This window comes from Heloderma suspectum, chromosome 4 (genome assembly GCF_057233095.1).
Source record: "Heloderma suspectum isolate Gila_16-S chromosome 4, 16-S_ref, whole genome shotgun sequence".
Lineage (NCBI taxonomy): Eukaryota > Metazoa > Chordata > Lepidosauria > Squamata > Helodermatidae > Heloderma > Heloderma suspectum.
In genome coordinates this window covers 73,275,202-73,302,606 of record NC_139461.1, presented here as the reverse complement: position 1 = coordinate 73,302,606, position 27,405 = coordinate 73,275,202, and the positions used below count along the sequence as shown (strand labels likewise).

The window sequence follows — 27,405 nt, the reverse complement described above, 5'->3', positions numbered from 1 at the left end:
CATTTCCTTTTGCCCGTGGGAGGGTGAGGAGGCGGATAGCAGCAGCTGCGTGGGCAGGTTTGTGCTCTTCTGAGCTTCTGGGCCCTCAGCAGCTGCCTGCCCATGCCAACCACTGACACCAGGCCTGCAAGTCTCCTTGAGGGGTTATTGCTGGCACCCCTGGCCAAAATGTAGTCCAACTATTCATAATAAGGATAAATGGGTAGACCGTGATGTGAAAATAGGCCTGACTAGGCCTTGGATCAGGCAAGGTGCCTAATGGGATTGAGTGTGTGCGTGTGTGTGTGTCATGAGAAGGTAATTGTAACTTGCTCATAAGCAAGAAATTCCTATCCACCAAAGTAACTCATCCCTAAAGATAAGAAGGCTGCTGTGCTGATAAGACTGTTGCTGAGTACTAATTGGTTTCTGAGCATGCGTAGTGTATTTTCTTTGTTCTCCAACTTTCAGTCAGAATAAATACATCCTGATTCTTTTATTTGGGGAAGACAGTTTCATCTGTCTCTCCCATGGCCGTGATGTGCTTTAATAAATTTCTGACTGTTCAACCTAATCTACCTTGGATATTTCCTTAACAATTTGGTGCCGTGACCCAGATCCCAAATGCTGAGGAGAATTGAATCAATTTGGACCACCATTCACTGAACATCCCAGAAGCATGCACCAAGGTAAGAGACCTTTTGAAATCTCGAAGTCTGGGACTCAGTGTGAGGCTGCCTGTGGGATAAGTCTGCCTTGGCTGGTGGGACACCGCCTTTAAAGAAACAGTCAGTAATTTAAGCACTTGGTAAGTTTTTGTTTTTGTTTGTTTTTTTGGGTTACAGAGGTCCATGGGATATGGCGTCAGGTGAATGAGAGTTGTCTTGTGTGAACTGAGGTAAAAAGGACCAGAGCAAATTATAGTCGCTGGAATCTCGTGTGAATTAGTTTTCCTCCTTCCCTCCATGGTATGAATGGGCCAGAAAGGCACGGACCTCCTGAATAAATCATTCCTGAATGAATGGAGATGACAGTAAGTGACCCAACCTTTCCTTCACTCCCTGCCATGGTATAAGCTCCCTAGACAATGAGTTACTGATTGTGCCTCCAATTCAGTGAGAGTCGGTCTCTGACTGTACCTCAGAATTTGACAGTGCCTTTCGTTTCTCACAACCTGTGGAGACCTCCTGATTCTTTTCCTGTGTGGTCCTGTGTGAATTGAGGATGGGGTCAGATTCTTCCAAAGAAATTCTGCATCCCCAAAAGGGATGCCTTCAATGTACATGTACAGGAATTACGGACCTAAGACTTGCAAGTAGGGATGTACAAATTCCCTTACCTGCCATCCGCAGGGATCCTCCAGGGGGGAGGCAATCCGTTCCTTCCCCCAGAATCCTCGATGTGGACAGGTATCCGACCCGGATGGATCCCACAGGGAGGTGGAGGTGAGTGATCCATTCTGCCACAGACTCCGGGGGTGTGTGGATTCTTTCAAATCCGGCCTCATTGGAGTCCATGGCAGAATTCTCCGCCATCTCTACTTGCAAGTTTTAGACAAATAGAACTTGACCCATCCATAAAATTTCCCTTGGTTGGGACCTTTGATTTGGACAGAATTGTGCATTTAAAGGGAGCCTCGGAATCTCGGGGTTCCAAGGTGGCACAGGGTCAATGGGAATGCATTCTTTGATTGGTATGATGACACATCAGAAACATCATTTACGTCCTGGGGAGCAGAGTCTTAAGGACGAGGGATGTCAGAGAATTCCGCCACGGATCTCGGGGAGGCCGAATGCCAGTGCATTCGGCCCCCCGAAATCGGTGGCGGAACAGTCTGCCCCCCTCCCCCCCCCGGGATGAGACTTACCTGGGGCGGATTTTCCTGGCGGCGGCAGCTCCGGCGGCGGCCGGTCTTCCGACCGGCTACCACCACCGCCATTTCCAGTTTAAAAAAAAAAAAAAAACGTGATAGGCTACGTAAAGATTTACATAGTCTATCACAGCTAAGTTTTTTTTTAAAAAACGTGATAGGCTACATAAATGTTTACGTAGCCTATCACGTCTGACTTAAAAAACAACAACAACGTGCGTATGCAAATGGTGGCGGCCACGGCTGCTGCCATTTGCGTTCCTTATTTTGGCACGTCTTAGTCTACATCAGGATTTATGTAGACTAAGATGGCGAAAATAAGGGGAATGCAAATAACGGATGTCTGGCTGCTGGCGGAGCTGGCTGGCGGCTCCGCAGAATCCCTGCGGAGCACAGCCGGCCGGCCAGGATTCTGGGAGGGGGGAGGAATGGAGTGCCTCCCCCCACCGTCCAGGATTCCGAGGGGAGGGATGGAACACATCCCCCCCCACCATAATCCGCAGAAGGTAAGTGCCTTTCGTACATCCCTATTAAGGACTCCCAAGAAAAACTGAAAAACCAGGTCAAATTTTGAAACACCAGAGTAAACCACAGAAGTTTAGAAAACAATTGTAAACAGTGATCATTTGTTAAAATCCTAATTGGGCTAGCATAAACCAACTCATGTGAGTTATTTTGCCCCAAGAAGTGCGCACTAGATTAAAGGAACAGGCAAATTTCCCAAATCAAGAACCGGCTATCTTAATACTTTAGACCAAGCGCGCATCAGACACCTAGGAATAACTCCTGAAATTTGTCTGCAGAAAACTGATTAGGCTAAAACAATCATCAATTGTAAACAAAACAAAAGTGAGACTATAGCAAACTATATGGATTGTCTAAAGACATTTTTGAAAAACGTTCTAGCATTGCTGCCACTTTTCTGTAGCTAAGCTGAGCATTAGAAAAATAAGTGTCCCCACCGGCCTGGCCAGCCGATGGAAACACTTCACATCTCCAAGGTGCCTCCTCCTCCCCCTCCTTCTCAAAACTTCTAAGACAGCTGAAAGGTTTGTAACTTTTCTTTCTATTGGCCAGAGACCTTCTGTGTAAACTTGGTTGCACTATCTTTGTTCCCTGACAGAGTATATTCAGATATTCCTGAGCCACTTTCCTAGTCTTCCAAAGCTGAATCTGCTTCCACTGCTCCAAAACAAGCACTGTTCTAAAACAACATGGGCTTCCTAATTCCATTCACTATCTTTTGTTATAAAAAAAAAATCCTGTGCTTTAAGTGTGCTTACCTAAAAGCATGGAAATCAGAACTGACTAGTGACATATTACAGTAGTATTTCCTTTATTCTGCAGCCGCCACCCTCCTTGTTCAAGCCTCTGAAAATATTGTATTACGTTCTCCTTTAACTCTTTGTGTACCTCACTGAGTAGCAGCTCTTCTACTTAAAACAAAGACTCAGCACCTATCTCAATCACACCTCTTCAGGTATGAAATTTTGTTTCTCTCTAGCAGTCATATTACAGTGCAACATTGTTCCACTCTGAATCCTGCTTCTTTGCTACCTGATCCTTCTGAGCCACTGACTAATGTAGATTGTGTGCATTTTGTAGATGGGTCTTGTCAAAGAATGCTGAAAAGATATGCTGTCTGTACATCCCATACTGTAACAGAACAAATTCTTTTGCCTAACTGCACTACTGCTTAGGTGGCAGAACTTTTGCCCTCTCTAGGGCTACTGCCTTATTTCTTTCAGCAATAAACCAGTCTCCCATGGCAACTTTTGAAGATGTTGCACAACTCCAGAATCAGGCCCAAATGTTGGAAAAGAAAAGTGGAGACTAGTTGGTTTTCTCAGTACACTGACCGTTCGTAGTGCTCCCCAGACGGCTGCCTGGTAGCACCCATGGTCCTTCTTCCCCACCTTGTATTAGCAGATAAGAAGGGTGGAATCGATTGCGTGATTCCCCTAAGAGGTGAAGGCGCCACAGTGATTTAGATCAAGCAAATTGAATAAATGAGAATAATGTGTTTAATGTACTCAGTAACTTCACTTTTTCTCTAAAAAAGTGTACTTGTATGTCTTTATATCTGTATTTGTGCTTGTTGTTCTTGCCATGTGAGAGTGTGAGCTTTTTACTTCTCTTAGTCATCAAATGCCTGTCCTTTGTGTCTGCTAGACAGATTGTTCTATATGCCACCTGAAAGCTACAACAACAGCTTCTCCCATGTAAAAATCAAGATGCAGTGACTGTGTGTGACTGGCAATAGAGAGTGAGTGTTGGCTGAGTATTGTCTGTCTGGTCATGTATTAGCTAATGTGTTTGAACATGTATTGTAGCTTAAGCTCAGCCTTCTGTGTGTACCAGTAAGTGTTACTAGTTACTTCACAAAGAAGAAAATGCAAGCTAAACTAAATGTTTGTTGAGAGATGCTGCATGTCTGTTTCCCGCCACCCAGCTGAGCAGAGCAGAGCAAGCTGCTCCAGCTGGTCCAGGGACTACAGAAGCAAGCAAGCTCCCAGAGAGCGAGCGAACAGGGTGAGCAAACAGGAGTTGGCCAGGGGAGTTGCAGTGGTTGAAGAGACAAAGGAGACAGAGGCTAAGAGGTAAGTGGGCTGCAGGAAGCCCAGGGGGCTGCCCTTGATCCTTCTGAGTGGCTGTGAGCTCACCAGGTGCTTCTGAGAGCTCCAACTGGATTGGTGGGGTGTGGCCTGAGTACTCCCAGCAGCTGAGTGGGCGGGAAGCTTCAGTCTGTTTCCCGCCTCCCAGCTGAGCAGAGCAAGCTGCTCCAGCTGGTCCAGGGACTACAGAAGCAAGCAAGCTCCCAGAGAGCGAGCGACCAGAGCGAGCGAACAAGGGGAGCAAACAGGAGTTCGGCGGGGGAGGCCCCTAGCATTTTTTTTCTTTTTTAACTAACTTTTTTTCATTTATTTGTCTTGTTGCTAGCGGAGATGACAGTATTCCAGCCGAGCTATTTAAAATCCTAAAAGATGATGCTATTAAAGTGCTCCATTCAATATGCCAACAAATCTGGAACACTCAACAGTGGCCACAAGACTGGAAAAGGTCAGTTTACATTCCAATTCCAAAGAAGGGCAACGCCAAAGAGTGTTCAAACTACCGCACAATTGCGCTCATTTCACATGCCAGCAAGGTGATGCTCAAAATCCTACAAGCTAGGCTTCAGCAGTATGCGAACCGAGAACTACCGGAAGTACAAGCTGGGTTTCGAAGAGGCAGAGGAACTAGAGATCAAATCGCCAACATTCGCTGCATCATGGAGAAAGCAAGAGAATTCCAGAAAAACGTCTATTTCTGCTTCATTGACTACGCTAAAGCCTTTGATTGTGTGGATCACAACAAACTGTGGCAAATTCTGAAAGTGATGGGAGTACCAGACCACCTTACCTGTCTCCTGAGAAACCTGTACAAGGGTCAAGAAGCAACAGTAAGAACCAGACATGGAACAACCCATTGGTTCAAAATTGGGAAAGGAGTACGACAAGGCTGCATATTGTCACCCTGCTTATTTAACTTATATGCAGAGTACATCATGAGAAATGCCGGGTTGGATGAATCACAGGTCGGAATTAAGATTGCCGGGAGAATTATCAACAACCTCCGATATGCAGACGATACCACCCTAATGGCAGAAAGCGAAGAGGATCTCAAGAGCCTCTTGTTGAGGGTGAAAGAGGAGAGTGCAAAAGCTGGTTTGAAACTCAACATTAAAAAAACTAAGATCATGTCATCTGGCCCTATCACTTCCTGGCATATAGAAGGGGAAGAAATGGAAGCAGTGACAGATTTTACTTTCTTGGGCTCCAAAATCACCGCAGATGGTGACTGTAGCCATGAAATTAAAAGACGCTTGCTCCTTGGGAGGAAAGCTATGGCCAACCTAGACAGCATAGTAAGAAGCAGAGACATCACCTTGCCGACAAAGGTCTGTCTAATCAAAGCTATGGTTTTCCCAGTAGTAATGTATGGCTGTGAGAGCTGGACTATAAGGAAGGCTGAGCGCCGAAGAATTGATGCTTTCGAACTGTGGTGCTGGAGAAGACTCTTACGAGTGCCCTGGACTGCAAGGAGGTCAAATCAGTCGATCCTAAAGGAAATCAACCCTGAGTGCTCATTGGAAGGACAGATAATGAAGCTGAAGCTCCAATATTTTGGCCACCTAATGCGAAGAGAAAACTCCCTGGAAAAGACCCTGATGCTGGGAAAGACTGAAGGCAAAAGGAGAAGGGGACGGCAGAGGATGAGATGGCTAGATAGCATCACGGATGCAATGAATATGAACTTGAGCACGCTCCGGGAGAGAGCGCAGGACAGGAAGGCCTGGCGTGCTATGGTCCATGGGGTCACGAAGAGTCGGACACGACTGAACGACTGAACAACAACAAAAACACACACTTCCACACCAGTGGGACTCTGCTTTTAACCTCTAGTGAGTAGAGGAGCAGGCGCAGGCTAGTCTAGAACAATCGCAAAGGTAGACACAAAAAGGGAAAAGAGGCTATGGAAGGACAAGACTCTCCAGTGGTGGTGACCTGCAAGGTGTGTGCCATGCTTGTTTTCTTGCCTGAGAACAACATGGCCTACACCTGCAACAAGTGCAAGTTGATCACGCTGCTGGAAGAAAAAGTAAGTGGACTGGAGCGGCGACTGTCGACCCTCCGGGGAATAAGAGAACACGAAGAGTTCTTGGACAGAATGGGGGAACTACAGCAGCAAAGCGAAGACCAGAAGCTTGAAGAGCAAGCAAGCTGAGGCAGAAGTGGGAAATGCTGAGGTGAAGAAAAACGGAGTAGAGGATACTCCTTGGAAAATGGTGACAGTTAGGAGAAGAAGAACTAGACGCCACTCTGCACCAGAGGAAGCAGTGGAGCTGTGGAACCGATTCCAGGTACTTGCGGATGAGACTGGAGGACAGCCAGCAGAGGAAGAATCACAGGGGAACCTACATGAGAATGAGCAAGAGGCTGAAGGTCAGTCAAGCAGAGGCGATGAAACCCAGGCCTACAACAAGAAGAAGAGAAGAGTGGTAGTAGTGGGAGACTCCTTGCTGCATGGGATCGAGACCCAAGTATGTCGCGAAGACCCATGGACTCGCCAGGTATGTTGTCTCCCAGGAGGACAGATTAGAGACGTGACTGAAAGGTTGCCTGCACTCATAAAGCCCACTGACAGGTATCCCTTTCTTCTCATCCATGTGGGAACAAATGATACTGCCAAGCGGAGTTAGGAAGAGATCACGTCAGACTTTGAAGCTTTGGGAAGGAAACTCAAGAACTTTGGGGCCCAGATAGTTTTCTCATCCATCCTTCCAGTAGTTAGAAGAGGGATAGAAAGGGAACGAAAAATACTCCAGGTGAATGACTGGCTACGAAGGTGGTGCCGACGAGAGAGATTTGGATTCTGGGACCACGGGCTATAGTTCCTGGAAGATGGGCTGTTGGCTAGGGATGGGTTGCACCTCACAAAGGCTGGGAAGAATGTGTTTGGCCACAGCATGAAGAACTTCATCAGGAGGGCTTTAAACTGAATTCTACGGGGAAGGGAGATGTAATGTTGGGGGTAACAATGGACGTAGGCTCATGCACTGCAATGGAGAGAACAGCTCTAATAGCGCCCAATAATAGTGTTCAGACACATGCAGGAAGAAAGCCAGACTATGAAGCACATGGTCTTCGATGTCTATATACTAATGCCCGGAGTATGGGAAACAAACAGAACGAACTTGAACTCTTAATACAGGAGGGAAATTATGACTTGATAAGTATAACTGAGACTTGGTGGGATGACTCTCATGACTGGAATACAGCAATTGAAGGATATAACTTGTTCAAAAAGAACAGGAGGAACAGAAAGGGAGGTGGGGTTGCACTGTATGTGAAAAATACATATCTCTGCACAGAAATACAGGAGGATGAGCTTGGTAGCCCCATCGAGAGCATCTGGATCAAAATAAATGAAGCAAAGAATAAAAAGAACCTGGTGGTCAGAGTCTACTACTGGCCACCCAATCAAGGAGAAGACGAGGATGAAACTTTTGAAAAGCAAATAGCCAATGTTTTAAGGAAGCATGATGTAGTAGTAATGGGGGACTTCAATTTCTCTGATATTTGCTGGGAGACAAATTCTGCAAAACATGGCCCCTCCAGGAAATTGACTTGTGTGGTGGATAACTTCCTCCTACAGAAAGTTGAGGAAGGAACTAGAGGATTGGCTATCCTTGACTTCATCCTAACCAACAGAGATGACTTAGTGGATAAAGTAGCAGTTACTGGAACTCTGGGGGAAAGCGACCATGTTGTACTTCAGTTCTTTGTTCTAAGTAGGGATGTATGAAAGTCACTTACCTTTTCGCAGCTTGGCTTCGCGGTGGGGGAGAGGCGCTTTGCTTCTCCCCCCGAAGTTCAGGCAAGGGGGGGAAGGCGTCCCGCCTCGCCTGGCCGAAATTCAGGCTGGGGGGGGAGGCGCCCTACCTCGCCCGGCCGAAATTCAGGCCGGGGAGAAGTGCCCTGTCTCCCCGGCCGCGAAACAAAAAGTAAAAAAAAAAAAAAGACCCCGTGATAGGCTACGTGACGATTTACGTAGCCTATCACGGCTAGATTTCCAAAGTCAGCCGTGATAGGCTACGTAAATCATCACATAGCCTATCACGGGTGACTTGGGGGGGGAAGCGCGTACGCAAATGGCAGCGTCCATGGGGCGCCGCCATTTGCCTTCCTTATTTTGGCACGTCTAGTCTACGTAAAGATTTACGTAGACTACGGCGAAAATAAGGGCAACGCAAATAGCGTGCCCTTATTTTCGCTGTAGTCTATGTAAATCTTTACGTAGACTAGACGTACCAAAATAAGGAACGCAAATGGTGGCGCCCCATGGGCGCCACCATTTACATACGCGCCTTTTTTTTTTTTTTTCAAAGTCACCCGTGATAGGCTATGTGACGATTTACGTAGCCTATCACGGCTGACTTTGGAAATCTAGCCGTGATAGGCTACGTAAATCGTTACGTAGCCTATCATGGGTGTGTTGTCACAAAATTGGGCAGGATAGCTAATACTTTGGCAGACAGAAACAAAATTCAAAGTGCTCTGGATAGAGTGGAGTGCTGGGCAGAAAACAACAGAATTACATTTAATAGGGATAAATGCCAAGTTCTGCACCTGGGAAAAAGAAACCAAATGCACAGTTACAAGATGGGGGATACGTGGCTCAACAACACTACAAGCGAGAAGGATCTTGGAATTGTTGTCGATCACAAGCTGAATATGAGCCAACAATGTGATGTGGCTGCAAAAAAGGCAAATGCTATTTTGGGCTGCATTCATAGAAGCATAGCTTCCAAATCCCAGGAAGTACTAGTTCCCCTCTACTCAGCACTGGTTAGGCCTCATCTGGCATACTGTGTCCAGTTCTGGGCACCACACTTTAAGAAGGATGCAGACAAACTGGAGAGGGTTCAGAGGAGGGCAACAAAGATGATCAGGGGACTGGAAACAAAGCCCTATGAGGAGAGACTGAAAGAACTGGGCATGTTTAGCCTTGAGAAGAAAAGACTGAGGGGAGATATGATAGCACTCTTCAAGGACTTGAAAGGTTGTCACAGAGAGGAAGGCCAGGATCTCTTCTCGATCATCCCAGTCCAACCCCCTGCTCAATGCAGGAATCCAAGTCAGAGTATCCCTGACAGATGGCTGTCCAGCCTCATCTTGAACGCCTCCAGTGTGGGAGAGCCCACCACCTCCCTAGGTCATTGGTTCCATTGTCGTATTGCTCTAACAGTCAGGATTTTTTTCCTGGTGTTCAGCCGGAATCTGGCTTCCTGTAACTTGAGCCCAGTCTTCCGTATCCTGCACTCTGGGATGATCGAGAAGAGTCAGTACAGGTTTCCCATTTTTTCTTTTGTTTTTTTAAATAGTAAAAAAGTGCTATATTCTGGAAAGAGGAAGTATTTAATTAAAGACACAGGAGCACCTTAAAGCCTTAAAACAGCTATGCCTGCCCATGCTACAAAATGCTGAAATGGCACTGCATTACTGTGGCAAATCAGACAAATATTTCATATTTGCACCATCTTGCCCCCACTGTAAAATTAGGAAATTCAATTCTGGATTAGAGTATGGAATTCTGAAGCCCAATGCAAGTCAGCTCAGTCTCTTGGTACAAGAATAATTAAACTTCCCTTATTTGAAGCTTCCCAGATGGAAACAGAAGTGCCAGACCATAATTGAGTATTGGCTCATTGGTACTCTTTAGTTCTGACCTTCTGTTAAATGTATCAGGTGTTTTAATCTATGCACGTATAAACTTTGTAGTTAGTATTGTTATGCTGATATTTTTATAGTAAAGAAACAAAAGACACATCTTATGTAAGAGGGTGATTACTGGAAATATTCTGCATGACCTATATCTAGAGTGAAGAATTCCATCTTACTCTAAGATGGCATCTGGTTTTGAGAGGACTTTAAATATGTGTAGTTAACCAGGTAGCCCAGGGTTGCCTATGTATTGGTAACATATTTTGAAAGAACCTCTGAACTAGGACACATATCCCATTACACACCCAAAATGGTCCCAAATCAGGTCTGAATAACACCTGGGAACAACGCAGAAAATACTAGAATACAATGGGCTGCCAGCAACATCATCGGGATGCTCCATTTAAAATAAGTTAATAAAAAGATGTCAAATCCAGAGAGAAGAGTGTGCATGTAAGCAACCTCATTCTACCCTACTCTGTTCAAGCCTTAGCTTTTCATAGCTCCTTGCATAGTGGTCCTCTGGCAGTACTGTTTCTGCAGTCCCTGGCCTGTGTATAGTTATCTAATGGAATCTTAATATCCAATCTTACATTTTGCTGCCACTGTACAGTACAATATATAATTGGGCTGTTAAGTATCTGGGCGGCAGAAGCACACATTACAGCAGTTTATAATTCCATTTGAGAGCCAGTGTGGCGTAGTGGCTAGAGTGTTGGACTGGGAGCCCAGCGATCTGGTTTCTAGTCCCCACTCGGCCATGGAAGCTCACCGGGTGACTTTGGGCCAGTCACAGACTCTCAGCCCAACCTACCTCACAGGGTTGTTGTGAGGATAAAATGGAGAGGAGGGGGATCATGTAAGCCGCCTTGGGTTCCTTGCAACAGGAAAAAAGGTGGGATATAAATGCAATGGTCCATGGGTCACGAAGAGTTGGACATGACTGAACAACAACAACATAAATGCAATAAATAAATAAATTTGCCCTATGCCAATCATATTGGTTTCCCCCTTCACTCCCCAAAAGGAGCAAGCTCTCCCAAAATAGAGAGTCATAGGATTATGCATCTGTGCAGCTTCATACTGCCATGTGATACTTAAAGCTTGTGGTACTAGCACTTAATAAAATTACAGTAAGCAGTAATATGTTGTAGTTATATTCCCAGTATTCTATATTTACAGCACTTGGGATGGTTGAATTTAGAAAGCTCAACTTAGAAAGAATCTATCCAAATGCATTCTATATAGTCAAAAGAATTATATACAATACCTTTGTGCATCTGGTTAGCTTAAGAACAAGATCTTTCTAAGGTTGTTTAGACAAGCATTAGCATAACAAAATATAATTAATCTCCGTAGATGAACAAGCGATCTGCACTTTATCTGCTAAGGACTGATTAAAATCCATTCCTTTCTTATTAGCCTTTAGGAGTATAGCGCAGTTGATTTTGCCAAAGACAGTCTTGACATGAAGTTAACATGTGCATCATCATGGATCACTCCTTCAATCATATTTTCAGATCTGTTAGAATATGTGTTATATTTACTATAGGAAATTCCGCTGGTTTCATTGTTTCTGTGTACCTGTCCTCAGCTACTCTTAAAATGCTGGATGGGAAATGACAATACAGTGTTTCAATTGTCATTGTGAACAATCTACTTTTTCTAATGAGAACACGGCTAGAGGGACAGGGAAGATCCAAGGCTATGACACCACAGAAACTCTGCAGTTACTAGTGTTGGGAACATTGCTGTTACTTGATACTGCCACTAGATGCCACCATTTTAACATAGTCCAACATTTCTCTGTAAATGACAACAGGTTTGTGTTAAACATTTGAGAATTTATCGGGTTTCCGTTAATCCTTTTTGTACTTATCAACATAGTGTGATTCTCAGCTCATACAAATGAAGATGAGACCTTTAATAAAGATTTTGGGAACATACAGTCCTCCCTAAGAACATAAGAAAAACCATATTGGATCAGACCAAAGGCGTATCGAGACCAACATTCTGTTCACAGTGTCCAACCAGATGCCTATGGGAAGCCCAAAAGTGAGATGTGAGAGCAACAGCACCCTCCCACTCAAGTTCCTCAGCAACTGGTATTGAGAGGTATACTGCCTTTGTTACTGGAGTGATATTTAGCCAACATGATTAGCAGCCATTGACAGCTTTATCCTGCATGAATTTGCCTAATCTCTTTTAAAGCCCTCCAAGTTGATGGCCGTCACTACAACTTGTGGGAGAGAATTCCATAGTTTAGCTATGTGCTGTATGAGGAAATACTTCCTTTCATCTGTCCTGAATCTACCACCACCCAACTTCATTGGATGACCCCAAGTTTTTACAGTCTCTAAACATATGGTGACCACTGAACCTGCACATATTAGGAAAAGGATTGAAAGTGAAACAGCATGTATCATAATGCCATTACATACATCTATGGTGTGCTCGCATTTGGAATAGTTTGTTTAATTCTGAATGCCCCACTGTTAAAGGATACCAGAGAGTTCTAGAAGGTACCATAAAAAAGAGGGGTAACTAAATGTATCATTTCAAGCTGTAGGTTCAGTCAATGCTCTGTGCTGTAGACTGGGTTACAGAGTTTTGCTATGGGACACATCTTTAGTAGGGGTCAGGTTAGATCAGGTTTCTCAGGGAAGCAAGAGAGGAAGAGATCAGCACCATGGAAAGCTCCAAACAGTGGTGGGGTTGGAGGCCAGTCAGAATCATCTCTATGTTCCAAAAAGGAGCAGATCAAGACTGAGCTTTAAGTAGCAGTTTGGCTGCCTTTATGCTAGTTGGCTCCCCCTGAACACTGAGTCCTCAGAGTCAAAGATGCAAGGCGACCTTCTTAGGACACAGGGGAGCTGACCCCTGAGATCTTTCTGGAGAACTAGGTCTTGGGGTGGTGGAAGTCTCATGAAGTCTTTCCGTGACCAAATCCTCTTCCTGAGCTGTTAACTTTGGAGCCTTCTCTGAGGACAAGAGGTTGGATCCTCTGAGGATGAGGGTTTGGGGTCCTAGTGCATGATACCAGAATGATCAGAGAGTAGGAGCATCATCCCTATGAACCAGACTTAAAATGTTTGGTCTTTTTACTGACAACTGGACAGGGAGTTTTTATAAAATTATGAACAGTGTGGCAAATCAGGAAAATCTTCCATACTTGTACCACCTTGCACCTGCTGTAAAATTAGGAAATTCAGTAGATTCCTCCAAGACAATTCTGTATTGAAATATGAAATTCCAAAAACCCAGTGCAACTTAACTTGACCTCTTGGTACAAGAGTAATTAAACTTGTCTTATCTTTGAGGCATCCCAGATGGGAAACAGAAGTGCCAAAGCATTAGTAATTGATAATTGGCTCATTGGTACTCGTTACTGATAAGAAAGAAATCAGAGAAGTTTTACACTTGTGGCATTTGAGGTCACTGCCTGTATTAGATTATAGTAACATCACCCTCACAAAATCCTTAAAAGATCATAACAACAAGAATGTAATCAGATAGGCTAATGGGAGGGAGTTTCCAGATCATAGAGACAAGAGATGTGTTTTGAGAAGACATACAGGACAGGAGGGAGGGAGAAAAATAATTATTGTGTCACAAACACACCTGTAACGTGTCAGGGGATTCTAGAATGTTTTTTATATGTGTGTTGTTATAATCATTTATCTTGATAAGAATGTTGAAATTCAACATTATTTACACATATTAATTTAAAATAGAAACTTATTTATTTATTTATTTATTTATTTGTTGCATTTATACCCCGCCTTTCTCCCTCTCGCAAGGAACTCAAGGCGGCTTACATTATCCTCCTCCTCATCGTTGTATCCTCACAACAACAACCCTGTGAGGTAGGTTGGGCTGAGAGTCTGTGACTGGCCCAAAGTCACCCAGTGAGCTTCCATGGCCAAGTGGGGACTAGAACCCGGATCTCCCGGTTCCCAGTCCGTCACTCTCACCACTACACTACACTGGGTCTCTTGCATCTTTACGAATGTGAAAGTAAATACATGAAGTAAAAATGACCTAAACATATTTTATAGCCTCCAAAAAGTATATAAAGAAGACTTTGAATGTGCAACATTGGGAGCTATCCTCTTGGAAAATCTATCTGCAATATGTTGCCTGTAAACTATCTTGGTAAGCTTGAAACTAACCATTCTTATTGCTCTACTTAGAAGCCTTGACTTAAAATGATGTTGAATGGTGTTTGAATCTGTTCATATATAAGCCTTGTATTGAGTATTGTTATGCTGATATTTTTATAGTAAAGAAATGAAAGACAAATTTTGTCTGAGAGTGGTTCCTGGAAATAGAAAACTCTGTATGACCTATATCTAGAATGAAGAATGTATCTTACTCTGAGATAGCATTTGGTTCTGTGAGGGATCTGAATATATTAAGTAGACCACTATACTGTTCATATATATTGAGAGAACTTCTGAACCAGGGCAATATGCCACAACATGTAAAGAGAAGGAATCAAGGAAAATTATTACCTCTGTCAGAACTAGAATGCTCAAAACACTGAAGTCCAGTTAAAATGATTGTGAATAAATCCAGGGCAAATAATACTTTTTATTTGTGCAAATCATAGATCAAGTTATGGAATATGGTGATGGGCGCTAGTTTATATGGCTTTTAAAGAGGCTTCAAGAAATTCATAGAGGACCGTCAATGGCTGTTAGCGATGACAGCCAAAAGGGAAACTCCATATTCCAAGGCTGCATACCATTGGTTACTAGATACTATAGACCAGATACTGTAGAACCTCAGGCCCAGGGGCCAAATCCAGCCTTCTGCGATTATCCAGATGGCCACCCCCTCCCCTGGCCCCCCTTCCCCAACCTTTGCAGTGGCGTCCCAATTTTTGTGCAGTTTTCCCCTATTCTAAAAGGTTGAAATGCCTCCCCCAAAGCTTAGTTATTATTGTCAATAAGAGCTTTAAGCTACAATATGCTGTGGGGGAGGGTGTTACATTTTTTAGGACCCACCCCCTTTGCTGTCAGTCCCACCCACCACTGGAATGAGGGCCCCAAGAGCTGCTCCAAAAGGAAATTTGCCCCATGGGCTGAAAGAGGTTCTGCATCGGGGCGGGGGGATCTTCATGACAACGGAAAGAGAAGCGCATTGGAGTATTCTCCAGATTTTCATGGACCCAGCTTTGATCTTTCAGGGACACACAAAGCAAGATAAGCCAAGTGTACCATACATTAACATCTTGTTTTAAGGGGTCACATAGTGCTTGAAAGGAACATACTTCCAGGTGGGGTGGGAGGAGTAAAAGTGAATGTCATCAAACTGGCAGAGGCTGCTCAACCAATGAGAGAGGCTTGTTTCCCTGCCCATATCCAGGCTCCCCGCTGCTACTACATTATTATGAACAGAGAGCAACTAATTTTTCCTCATGTGTGCAGGGCTATCATGCTAAAACAAATGCAGAGGATAGGGGCACACAGCACCAGAAGCTCAGAGAACCCGAATTAAAGAAATAAAACGGAGTAAAAGTAGTTTCAGAAAATCCAGCATTTCCACCAGAAATCTACAGGTTGGCTGCAGATTGGCCACAACGTCATCTGCTGCCAATGATGTCAACATGCCCCCAATTCACAGCAAATCCCCCGCAAGGACAGCCCCTGGTCTAAAATCACCTAGCTGCACAACTGTGCCTAATGGTAGAGTTGGCCATGTTAACTAGAACTCTTCTGGCTGGATTTATGCAAAATCAAAACAAAAGGGAGAGGAGAAAAAGATGTTGCCTGACATGACAAAAAAAGGCCTAGTTTGTGTTAATTTTAAAATGGAGCAGAGGAGGTGTCATGCAGAAATTCAGAGCAATGCTCTGCATGTTTACTGCCACCGTGTTCATTGCTGCTAATTTCCAGTTAAGTGTGCATAGAATTGCAGCCTTAATTAGTCCAACAATGATGAATGACTATTGCTACTATGCCTGCTCATGTGCTCCCTGGGGACATCTGGCTGCCATTGTTGGAAACAATGTATTGGACATTTGTTTGCTTGTTGGTTGGTTGGTTTAATTTATACCCTGTATTTCTACTATAAATAGCATTCAAGTCAGCAAAAACAATAAAATCTATGATACGAAATACAAAATCATAATTAAAACTTAAAAGCAAATAAATTAGAAACACAGAAATATACAGCACTCACCAAGTGAGTGGCAATGTAGTATAGTGGTTAGCATATTGGATTCACTCAGAAGATTCAGGTTCTACTCCCTACTAGGCCATGAAGTTCACTGGGCGACTTTGGGCCAGTCACTTACTCTCAGCATAACCTACCTCACAGGGTTGTTGTGAAGATAAAATGGAGAAGAGGAGGACCCTGTAAGCCACCTTCAGTTCTTCCCAAGGAGAAAAAAATGGGGACATGTAAAAATAAATAAATAAACAAACAAACAAATAAAACACTTAAAACCTATTGCAACAAACATGTCAGCTTAAATGCAAAAGTCCGTTTGAATAAAAACACATTTCCCTGCTGGTGGAAGGACAAGAAAGATGAAGCTAGCCTGGACTCTTTTGGCAGGGAGTTCCAAAACATGGGCGCAGCCACCAAGAAGGCCCTCTCTCATATTCCTGTCAAATGTTCTTCTAATGGTGGTTGGACAAAGATATGGGTCTCTCCCAAGGATCTTAAACCCTGGGTGGGCTCATATGGGATAACATGGTCTTTCAAATAGCCTGGCCCCAAGCCATATAGGGCTTTATCAGTTATAACAAGCACTTTGAATTGTCCTTGAAAACAAACAGGTAGCCAGTGACGGTGCTGTAACTCCTTCTAATTGGCTCCGGTCAATAGTCTGTCTGCAGCATTCTGGACCAACTGAAGTTTCCAAACATTTTTCAAAGGCAGCCCCACACAGAACATGTTACAGTAGTCCACATAGGCTCTAGCCAAGATATGACCAGATCGAATATCTCCAGTAATATGCACAATTGGTTCACTAGCCTTAGCTTTGCAAGCACACTCCTGGCCACAACCAAAACCTCGGCCTGCATGTTCAGGGCAAAATCCAGGAGTATACCGTCGGAAACTGTAAACCTGAGTCTTCAAAGGAATGTATCCAAGACAGGTTGAGTCCCCCAATCTACCTTTCAACTGACCAGGAGCACCTCTGCCATGTCTGTATTAAGCTTCAACTTGTTCACCCTCATTCAGTCCATTACTGACATCAGATACTGATTTAGACCTTAAACAGCTTGCTTGAATTTAGATGGACTGGAAAGATAGAGTTGTGTGTCATCAGCAAAGTGGTAGCATCAAACTCCCAAACCTGAGAAATCTGTCCCAGATGTTTCGTTTATATGTTAGATAGCCCGGCAGACAAGATGGAGCCCTTAGGGACAACCATAAGGCAATGGCCGCAGTGTCGTACAGGAGTACTCAGCACTGCATTATGAAATTGTCCCTCCTAGAAGGGCAGGGACCACTGTGAAAGGTGCCTCCAAGTCCTGTCCCTGTCAGGCAATTCAGGAACATACCATGGTCAATGCTATTGAAAGCCACACAGAGGTCCAGCAGAACCAACAGGGACACACTCCCCCTGTCCATTTCCCTCCACTGATAATCCACTAAGGTGACCAAAGCAGTCTCTGAACCATAACTAGGCCTGAAGCCAGTCAGAAATTTGTCTCATCTAGAAATGCCTAGAGCTGAGTTGCCATCATGTGCTTCAAGAATGGAATGCTGGACCTTCAAATGTGAGAGTCAGCCTAATGATGGCCTGGCTAACTTTCCAAGAACAGCTGTGGACAACGCTTTGCAAGGCCAGTGTGGAAACTGCAACAGGTTGGATCCAAAGGTACCCTTCCACATGTAAAGAGCATCTTCTGCTCATGGAAGGGTTGTTTTATGCATTACAAGAAAAGTGGACACGTTGTGCAACAAAAGTGGACAACTGTATATTGTCTTTTATATAACAAGCTGGATCAGATCCTTGGATCAGATTATAGAGAAAGATGTAGGAAGGTCTATGGGATTATTTCCTGCCTCCCAGCTGAGCAGAGCAGAGCAGAGCAAGCTGCTCCAGCTGGTCCAGGGACTACAGAAGCAGGCAAGCTCCCAGAGAGCGAGCGAACAGAGCGAGCGAACAGGGGGAGCAAACGGGAGTTGGCCAGGGGAGTTGCAGTGGTTGAAGAGACAAAGGAGACAGAGGCTAAGAGGTAAGTGGGTTGCAGGAAGCCCAGGGCACTGCCCTTTATCCTTCTGATTGGCTGTGAGCTCACCAGGTGCTTCTGAGAGCTCCAACTGAATTGGAGGGGTGTGGCCTGAGTACTCCCAGCAGCTGACTGGGCGGGAAGCTTCAGTCTGTTTCCCGCCTCCCAGCTGAGCAGAGCAGAGCAGAGCAAGCTGCTCCAGCTGGTCCAGGGACTACAGAAGCAGGCAAGCTCCCAGAGAGCGAGTGAACAGAGCGAGCGAACAGGGGGAGCAAACAGGAGTTGGCCAGGGGAGTTGCAGTGGTTGAAGAGACAAAGGAGACAGAGGCTAAGAGGTAAGTGGGCTGCAGGAAGCCCAGGGAGCTGCCCTTGATCCTTCTGAGTGGCTGTGAGCTCACCAGGTGCTTCTGACAGCTCCAACTGGATTGAGGGTGTGTGGCCTGAGTACTCCCAGCAGCTGAGTGGGCGGGAAGCTTCAGTCTGTTTCCCGCCTCCCAGCTGAGCAGAGCAAGCTGCTCCAGCTGGTCCAGGGACTACAGAAGCAGGCAAGCTCCCAGAGAGCGAGCGACCAGAGCGAGCGAACAGGGGGAGCAAACAGGAGTTCGGCGGGGGAGGCCCCTAGCATTTTTTTAATTTTTTTTACTAACTTTTTTTCATTTATTTGACTTATAGCACACACTTCCACACGAGTGGGACTCTGCTTTTAACCTCTACTGAGTAGAGGAGCAGGCACAGGCTAGTCTAGAACAATCACAAAGCTAGACACAAAAGGGAAAAGAGGCTATGGAAGGACAAGACTCTCCAGTGGTGGTGACCTGCAAGGTGTGTGCAATGTTTGTTTTCTTGCCTGAGAACAACATGGCCTACACCTGCAACAAGTGCAAGTTGATCACGCTGCTGGAGGAAAAAGTAAGTGGACTGGAGCGGCGACTGTCGACCCTCCGGGGAATAAGAGAACACGAAGAGTTCTTGGACAGAATGGGGGAATTACAGCAGCAAAGGGCAGACCAGAAGCTTGAAGAGCAACAGCAAGATGAGGCAGTGGGAAATGCTGAGGTGAAGAAAAATGGAATAGAGGATACTCCTTGGAAAATGGTGACAGTTAGGAGAAGAAGAACTAGACGCCACTCTGCACCAGTGGAAGCAGTGGAGCTGTGGAACCGATTCCAGGTACTTGCAGATGAGACTGGAGGACAGCCTGCAGAGGAGGAATCACAGGGGAACCTGCATGAGAGTGAGCAAGAGGCTGAAGGTCAGTCAAGCAGAGGCGATGAAACCCAGGCCTACAACAAGAAGAAGAGAAGAGTGGTAGTAGTGGGAGACTCCTTGCTGCATGGGATCGAGACCCAAGTATGTCGCGAAGACCCATGGACTCGCCAGGTATGTTGTCTCCCGGGAGGACAGATTAGAGACGTGACTGAAAGGTTGCCTGCACTCATAAAGCCCACTGACAGGTATCCCTTTCTTCTCATCCATGTGGGAACAAATGATACTGCCAAGCGGAGTTAGGAAGAGATCACGTCAGACTTTGAAGCTTTGGGAAGGAAACTCAAGAACTTTGGGGCCCAGATAGTTTTCTCATCCATCCTTCCAGTAGTTAGAAGAGGGATAGAAAGGGAACGAAAAATACTCCAGGTGAATGACTGGCTACGAAGGTGGTGCCGACGAGAGAGATTTGGATTCTGGGACCACGGGCTATAGTTCCTGGAAGATGGGCTGTTGGCTAGGGATGGGTTGCACCTCACAAAGGCTGGGAAGAATGTGTTTGGCCACAGCATGAAGAACTTCATCAGGAGGGCTTTAAACTGAATTCTACGGGGAAGGGAGATGTAATGTTGGGGGTAACAATGGACATAGGCACATGCACTGCAATGGAGAGAACAGCTCTGATAGCGCCCAATAATAGTCTTCAGACACATGTAGGAAGAAAGCCAGACTATGAAGCACATGGTCTTCGATGTCTATATACTAATGCCCAGAGTATGGGAAACAAACAGAACGAACTTGAACTCTTAATACAAGAGGGAAAGTATGACCTGATAGGTATAACTGAGACTTGGTGGGATGACTCTCATGACTGGAATACAGCAATTGAAGGATATAACTTGTTCAGAAAGAACAGGAGGAACAGAAAGGGAGGTGGGGTTGCACTGTATGTGAAAAATACATATCTCTGCACAGAAATACAGGAGGATGAGCTTGGTAGCCCCATCGAGAGCATCTGGATCAAAATAAATGGAGCAAAGAATAAAAGGAACCTGGTGGTCGGAGTCTACTACCGGCCACCCAATCAAGGAGAAGACAAGGATGAAACTTTTGAAAAGCAAATAGCCAATGTTTTAAGGAAGCATGATGTAGTAGTAATGGGGGACTTCAATTTCCCCGATATTTGTTGGGAGACAAATTCTGCAAAACATGGCCCCTCCAGGAAATTCCTGACTTGTGTGGCAGATAACTTCCTCCTACAGAAAGTAGAGGAAGGAACTAGAGGATTGGCTATCCTTGACTTGATCCTAACCAACAGAGATGACTTAGTGGATAAAGTAGCAGTTACAGGAACTCTGGGGGAAAGCGACCATGTTGTACTTGAGTTTTTGGTTCTAAGGGAAGCAAAAGCCGAGTGTAGTCAAATGCGTACCCTGGATTTTAGGAAAGCTGATTTTCATAAACTCAGAACAATGATCAGTAAGGTCCCATGGCAAGCGATGCTAGCGAGAAAAGGAGTCCAAGATGGGTGGGAGCTTTTAAAAAAGGAAATTCTCAAGGCACAATCACAAACAATTCCAACAAGAAGAAAAGGTGGAAGACAACAGAAGAAGCCAATGTGGCTTCACAAAAAGCTTAGGGATGACCTGAAAACAAAAAAGGACACATATAGGAAGTGGAAAGAAGGCCAAGTAACAAAGGAAGAGTACAGGCAGATAGCACAGAATTGCAGGGATGGCATCAGGAAAGCTAAAGCTGAGAATGAGCTGAGGTTAGCAAGGGATGTTAAAAACAACAAAAAGGCTTTCTTCAGCTATGTGCATAGTAAAAGGCAGAGGAAAGAAATGGTGGTTCAGCTATTAAATAAGGATGGCAAAATGATAACAGATGACAAAGAAAAGGCAGAGGTGCCCAATTCCTACTTTGGCTCAGTCTTCTCCCAAAAGAGGGTCTATGACCCCCCTGGCAAAGGCGAAGTACAGGCTGAAGGGGCAGGATTGCAGCTTGAGATCGACAGGCATATGGTCAAGGAACACCTCATTACTTTGAATGAGTTCAAATCTCCAGGGCCAGATGAACTGCATCCTAGAGTCATAAAGGAACTGGCAGAAGAACTCTCAGAACCGCTGTCTATTCTCTTTGAGAAATCATGGAGGACGGGGGAAGTGCCAGATGACTGGAGGAGGGCTAACGTCGTCCCTATCTTCAAAAAGGGTAAAAAGGAGGAACCTGGGAACTACAGACCAGTCAGTCTGACATCAATCCCTGGGAAAATTCTGGAGCAGATCATAAAGCAATCCATCTGGGAGCACCTTGACAACAATGCTGTGATTACTCGAAGCCAACATGGATTTGTCAAAAACAAGTCCTGCCAGACAAATCTGATCTCACTTTTTGATCAAGTCACCTCCCTTGTAGACCGTGGGAATGCTGTAGACATCATATACCTCGACTTCAGCAAAGCTTTCGACAAAGTGCCCCATGATATCCTGATGAGCAAACTAGCTCGAAGTGGGCTAGATGAAACAACGATCCGGTGGATCCACAGTTGGCTACAGAATCGGACTCAAAGAGTGCTTATCAATGGGACCTTCTCAAGCTGGGGAGAGGTCACAAGTGGGGTACCGCAGGGCTCAGTCCTGGGCCCAGTGCTCTTCAACATTTTTATTAATGACTTGGAGGAGGAGGTGCAGGGAATGCTGATCAAATTTGCAGATGACACAAAATTGGGCGGGATAGCTAATACTTTGGAAGACAGAAACAAAATTCAAAGTGATCTGGATAGACTGGAGCGCTGGGCAGAAAACAACAGAATGGCATTTAATAGGGACAAATGCCAAGTTCTGCACCTAGGAAAAAGAAACCAAATGCACAGTTACAAGATGGGGGATACGTGGCTCAACCACACTACGAGCGAGAAGGATCTTGGAATTGTTGTCGATCACAAGCTGAATATGAGCCAACAATGTGATGTGGCTGCAAAAAAGGCAAATGCTCTTTTGGGCTGCATTCATAGAAGCATCGCTTCCAAATCCCGGGAAGTACTAGTTCCCCTCTACTCAGCACTGGTTAGGCCTCATCTGGAGTACTGTGTCCAGTTCTGGGCACCACACTTTAAGAAGGATGCAGACAAACTGGAGAGGGTTCAGAGGAGGGCAACAAAGATGATCAGGGGACTGGAAACAAAGCCCTATGAAGAGAGACTGAAAGAACTGGGCATGTTTAGCCTTGAGAAGAGAAGACTGAGGGGAGATATGATAGCACTCTTCAAGTACTTGAAAGGTTGTCACAGAGAGGAAGGCCAGGATCTCTTCTTGATCATCCCAGAGTGCAGGACACGGAATAATGGGCTCAAGTGACAGGAAGCCAGATTCCGGCTGAACATCAGGAAAAACTTCCTGAGTGTCAGAGCAATACGACAATGGAACCAATTACCTGGGGAGGTGGTGGGCTCTCCCACACTGGAGGCCTTCAAGACGAGGCTGGACAGCCATTTGTCGGGGATGCTCTGACTTGGATTCCTGCATTGAGCAGGGGGTTGGACTCGATGGCCTTGTAGGCCCCTTCCAACCCTACTATTCTATGATTCTATGATTCTATGTAATTTAACTGCAAATATTGCATATTTTCTATGTGCAATAATTGATGTTAGGGGAAAATTCTTAAGAGTGAATGGCTGTGCCTTGTCAGGGTGATTCAGAATTTTAAGAATTTATATTCAGAGTTGTATACATTTTATTTATTCTTTGTTAGAATAGGGACATTTTTAAAGGGGAAATGCCACTGAAATTCAAAATGTTAAGCTCGTTTTATATAATTTGAGTTTGTGTCAATTTCATGTATGTTGTTGCTTTTGTATAGATTCATAGTTTCCTTTGTTAAATTTTTTTTTCTGATGTCTGCTATCTAGATACAAATAAATAAATAAATGTGAATCTAGAAATATCCTCCCCCTGCTTTTTTTTTGTTGCTTTCTACAGACTTAGCAAAAATAATTAGAGTTCTGACCCCAATAGTAACAGTTGCAATTGGATTGATGCATATAGTGGCAGATTGGGATGTGCTTGTTTTCTCCCACATTGGAACAAGCGTGAATTGTGAGGAGGAATGTATGAAATAATTAGGAAAAAATATTTTTTTAATGTATGCTATAGTGATAGGAATGTACCATATCAAGAGATCATCATCTTTAAGGGGTTCTAAGATATTAGCTGAAATCCAACCATCTTGCTTAATCAAAAACAATGGTTAAGGTCTTCATTAACTCCCCAGCAACTGGAATGATGCCAATAATTTGTTCAGCTTCTCAGCGATCTCTCCGTCTTGCATCTCTATTCCTTTTATAATTGTATCATCTGACAGTTCTTCTACCTCTGTCTCATCATGTCCTGCTACCAAAGTATTTAAATATTTATTACTAATATATTTAAGTGTGTGTGTGTGTGTATTTGCTTCTCAAATTCCTCCTTGCCTTGCCTTGTTGTTCTCTGCCTCTGGACCATTTAGGATAAGATGGCATGGGAACAGGAACCACATGGGCTTGCTGTCCCCCAAGTTTTCCCATCGCATCTAAGTAGGAATTGTTGTATCATCCCTCAAGCTGTTCCTGTTCTTGTTGTTGTATCTTCCTATTCCAATTACTCTTTTCCTTATCATTGCCAAGTTCCCTCGAGCATTAGACAGGATGAGATTGCCCACCTCAGGTTTTGAAGTACTAATAAAGGACAGTACATTGTGAATTAGTTTGTTGTTATAGTTCACCACCATGGAGTGACCCACTTTGGTATTCTGTTTCATACTCTATGATGCCTCAGATCATCAATGCTTTCAAGGAAAAAACACTTCCCCTGACTGCTGAGCTTGTGATGAATATTTTGTCAGTCTCTGATGGCCCCCTTGTCATGGCAAGCAGTTTATCTGAGTAATTTGCCAGAAGCAGAAGCTGCTGCTGTACTTTTCTATGCTACCAGAAACCCACTTTGAGTACCACACAAAGAGGTCATCTGTAAGCTTTTTGTTAAGGTAGGGAATGCATAGCTCTGATTATTAGGTTTTAACTAAGCTGTGATCCCCTTCATGGATCACTGCCTTGTTGTGGCGAAGGGGCTTGCGTAACTCAGTGAAGCCATAAGCTATGCCGTGCCGGGCCACCCAAGACGGACAGATCATGGCAGAGAGTTCTGACAAAATGTGGTCCACTGGACAAGGAAATGGCAACCCACTCCAGTATTCTTGCCAAGAAAACCCCATGGAACGTATCACAAGGCTAAAAGATATGACGCCGGAAGATGAGCCCCTCAGGTCGGAAGGGGTCCAATATACTACTGGGGAAGAGCAGAGGGTATTTCCAAGTAGCGCCAGAAAGAGTGAAGCAGCTGGGCCAAAGCTGAAAGGATACTCAGCTGTGGATGTGTCTGGTGGTAAAAAGAAAATCCGATGCTGTAAAGAACAATATTGTTTAGGAACCTGGAATGTCAGATCAATGAATCAAGGTAAGCTGGAGGTAGTCAAACATGAGATGGCAAGATTGAACATCAGCATCTTGGGAATCAGCGAACTAAAATGGACAGGCATGGGCGAATTTAATTCAGGTGACCATCATATCTACTACTGTGGGCAAGAATCCCTTAGAAGAAATGGAGTAGCACTCATAGTCAACAAAAGGGTGGGAAAAGCAGTACTGGGGTACAATCTCAAAAACGATAGAATGATCTCAGTACGAATCCAAGGCAAACCATTCAACATCACAGTAATTCAAGTCTATGCCCCAACCACTGATGCCGAAGAAGCTGAGGTTGATCGGTTCTATGAAGACCTACAACACCTTCTAGAACCAACACCAAAAAAAAGATGTCCTCTTCATCATAGGGGATTGGAATGCTAAAGTAGGAAGTCAAGAAATCACTGGGATAACAGGCAGGCATGGCCTTGGTGTACAAAATGAAGCAGGACAAAGGCTAATAGAGTTTTGCCAAGAGAACACGCTGATCATAGCAAACACTCTTTTCCAACAGCACAAGAGTACACATGGTACACATGTACACATGTACACATGTACACATGGACACATGTACACATGTACACATGGACATCACCAGATGGTCAATATCGAAATCAGATTGATTATGTCCTTTGCAGCCAAAGATGGAGAAGCTCTATACAGTCAGTCAAAACAAGACCTGGAGCTGACTGTGGCTCAGATCATGAGCTTCTTGTTGCAAAATTTCGGCTTAAATTGAAGAACGTCGGGAAAACCACTAAACCATTCAGGTATGACCTAATCATATCCCTTATGAATATACAGTGGAGGTGAGGAATAGATTTAAGGGATTAGACCTGATAGACAGAGTGCCTGAGGAACTATGGACGGAGGTGCGTAACACTGTTCAGGAGGCAGCAATGAAATCCATCCCAAAGAAAAAGAAATGCAAGAAAGCCAAGTGGCTGTCTGATGAGGCTTTACAAGTAGCTCACGAAAGAAGGGAAGCGAAAAGCAAGGGAGAAAGGGGAAGATATATCCAACTGAATGCAGAGTTCCAGAGAATAGCAAGGAGAGACAAAAATGCCTTCTTAAATGAACAATGCAAAGAAATCGAGGAAAACAACAGAATGGGAAAGACTAGAGATCTCTTCAAGAAAATTGGAGATCTCAAGGGAATGTTTTGTGCCAAGACGGGCATGATAAAGGACAAAGAAGGCAGGGACCTAACAGAAGCAGATGAGATTAAGAAGAGGTGGCAAGAATACACAGAAGAACTATACAGGAAAGAACTTAATGTCCCTGATAGCCATGATAGTGTGGTCACTGAACTTGAGCCGGACATCCTAGAGAGTGAAGTCAAGTGGGCCTTAGGAAGCATTAGTAACAACAAAGCTAATGGAGATGACAGTATTCCAGCTGAGCTATTTAAAATCCTAAAAGATGATGCTGTTAAAGTGCTGCATTCAATATGCCAACAAATCTGGAACACTCAACAGTGGCCACAAGACTGGAAAAGGTCAGTTTACATTCCAATTCCAAAGAAGGGCAACGCCAAAGAGTGTTCAAACTACCGCACAATTGCGCTCATTTCACATGCCAGCAAGGTGATGCTCAAAATCCTACAAGCTAGGCTTCAGCAGTATGCGAACCGAGAACTACCGGAAGTACAAGCTGGGTTTCAAAGAGGCAGAGGAACTAGAGATCAAATCGCCAACGTTCGCTGGATTATGGAGAAAGCAAGAGAATTCCAGAAAAAGTCTATTTCTGCTTCATTGACTACGCTAAAGCCTTTGTGTGGATCACAACAAACTCTGGCAAATTCTTAAAGTGATGGGAGTACCAGACCACCTTACCTGTCTCCTGAGAAACCTGCACGAGGGTCGAGAAGCAACAGTAAGAACCCGACATGGAACAACCGAGTGGTTCAAAATTGGGAAAGGAGTACGACAAGGCTGCATATTGTCGCCCTGCTTATTTAACTTATATGCAGAGTACATCATGAGAAACGCCGGGTTGGATGAATCACAGGTCGGAATTAAGATTGCTGGGAGAATTATCAACAACCTCTGATATGCAGACGATACCACCCTAATGGCAGAAAGTGAAGAGGATCTAAAGAGCCTCTTGTTGAGGGTGAAAGAGGAGAGTGCAAAAGCTGGTTTGAAACTCAACATTAAAAAAACGAAGATCATGGCATCTGGCCCCATCCCTTCCTGGCATATAGAAGGGGAAGAAATGGAAGCAGTGACAGATTTTATTTTCTTGTGCTCCAAGATCATCGCAGACGGTGACTATAGCCATGACATTAAAAGACGCTTGCTCCTTGGGAGGAAAGCTATGGCAAACCTAGACAGCATAGTAAGAAGCAGAGACATCACCTTGCCGACAAAGGTCCGTCTAATCAAA

At 44.6% G+C, this 27,405-nt stretch overlaps 1 long non-coding RNA gene across 1 annotated transcript; it reads left to right on the top strand.

Moving 5' to 3' along the window:
• Positions 1-420: 420 nt before the first annotated feature.
• Positions 421-8,387, top strand: LOC146347017 (uncharacterized). Its single transcript, XR_014789844.1, has 5 exons — positions 421-668; positions 825-1,012; positions 3,197-3,329; positions 4,302-4,449; positions 4,790-8,387. It is a non-coding gene; the product is annotated as an uncharacterized LOC146347017 (long non-coding RNA).
• The last annotated feature ends 19,018 nt before the right edge of the window (positions 8,388-27,405 follow it).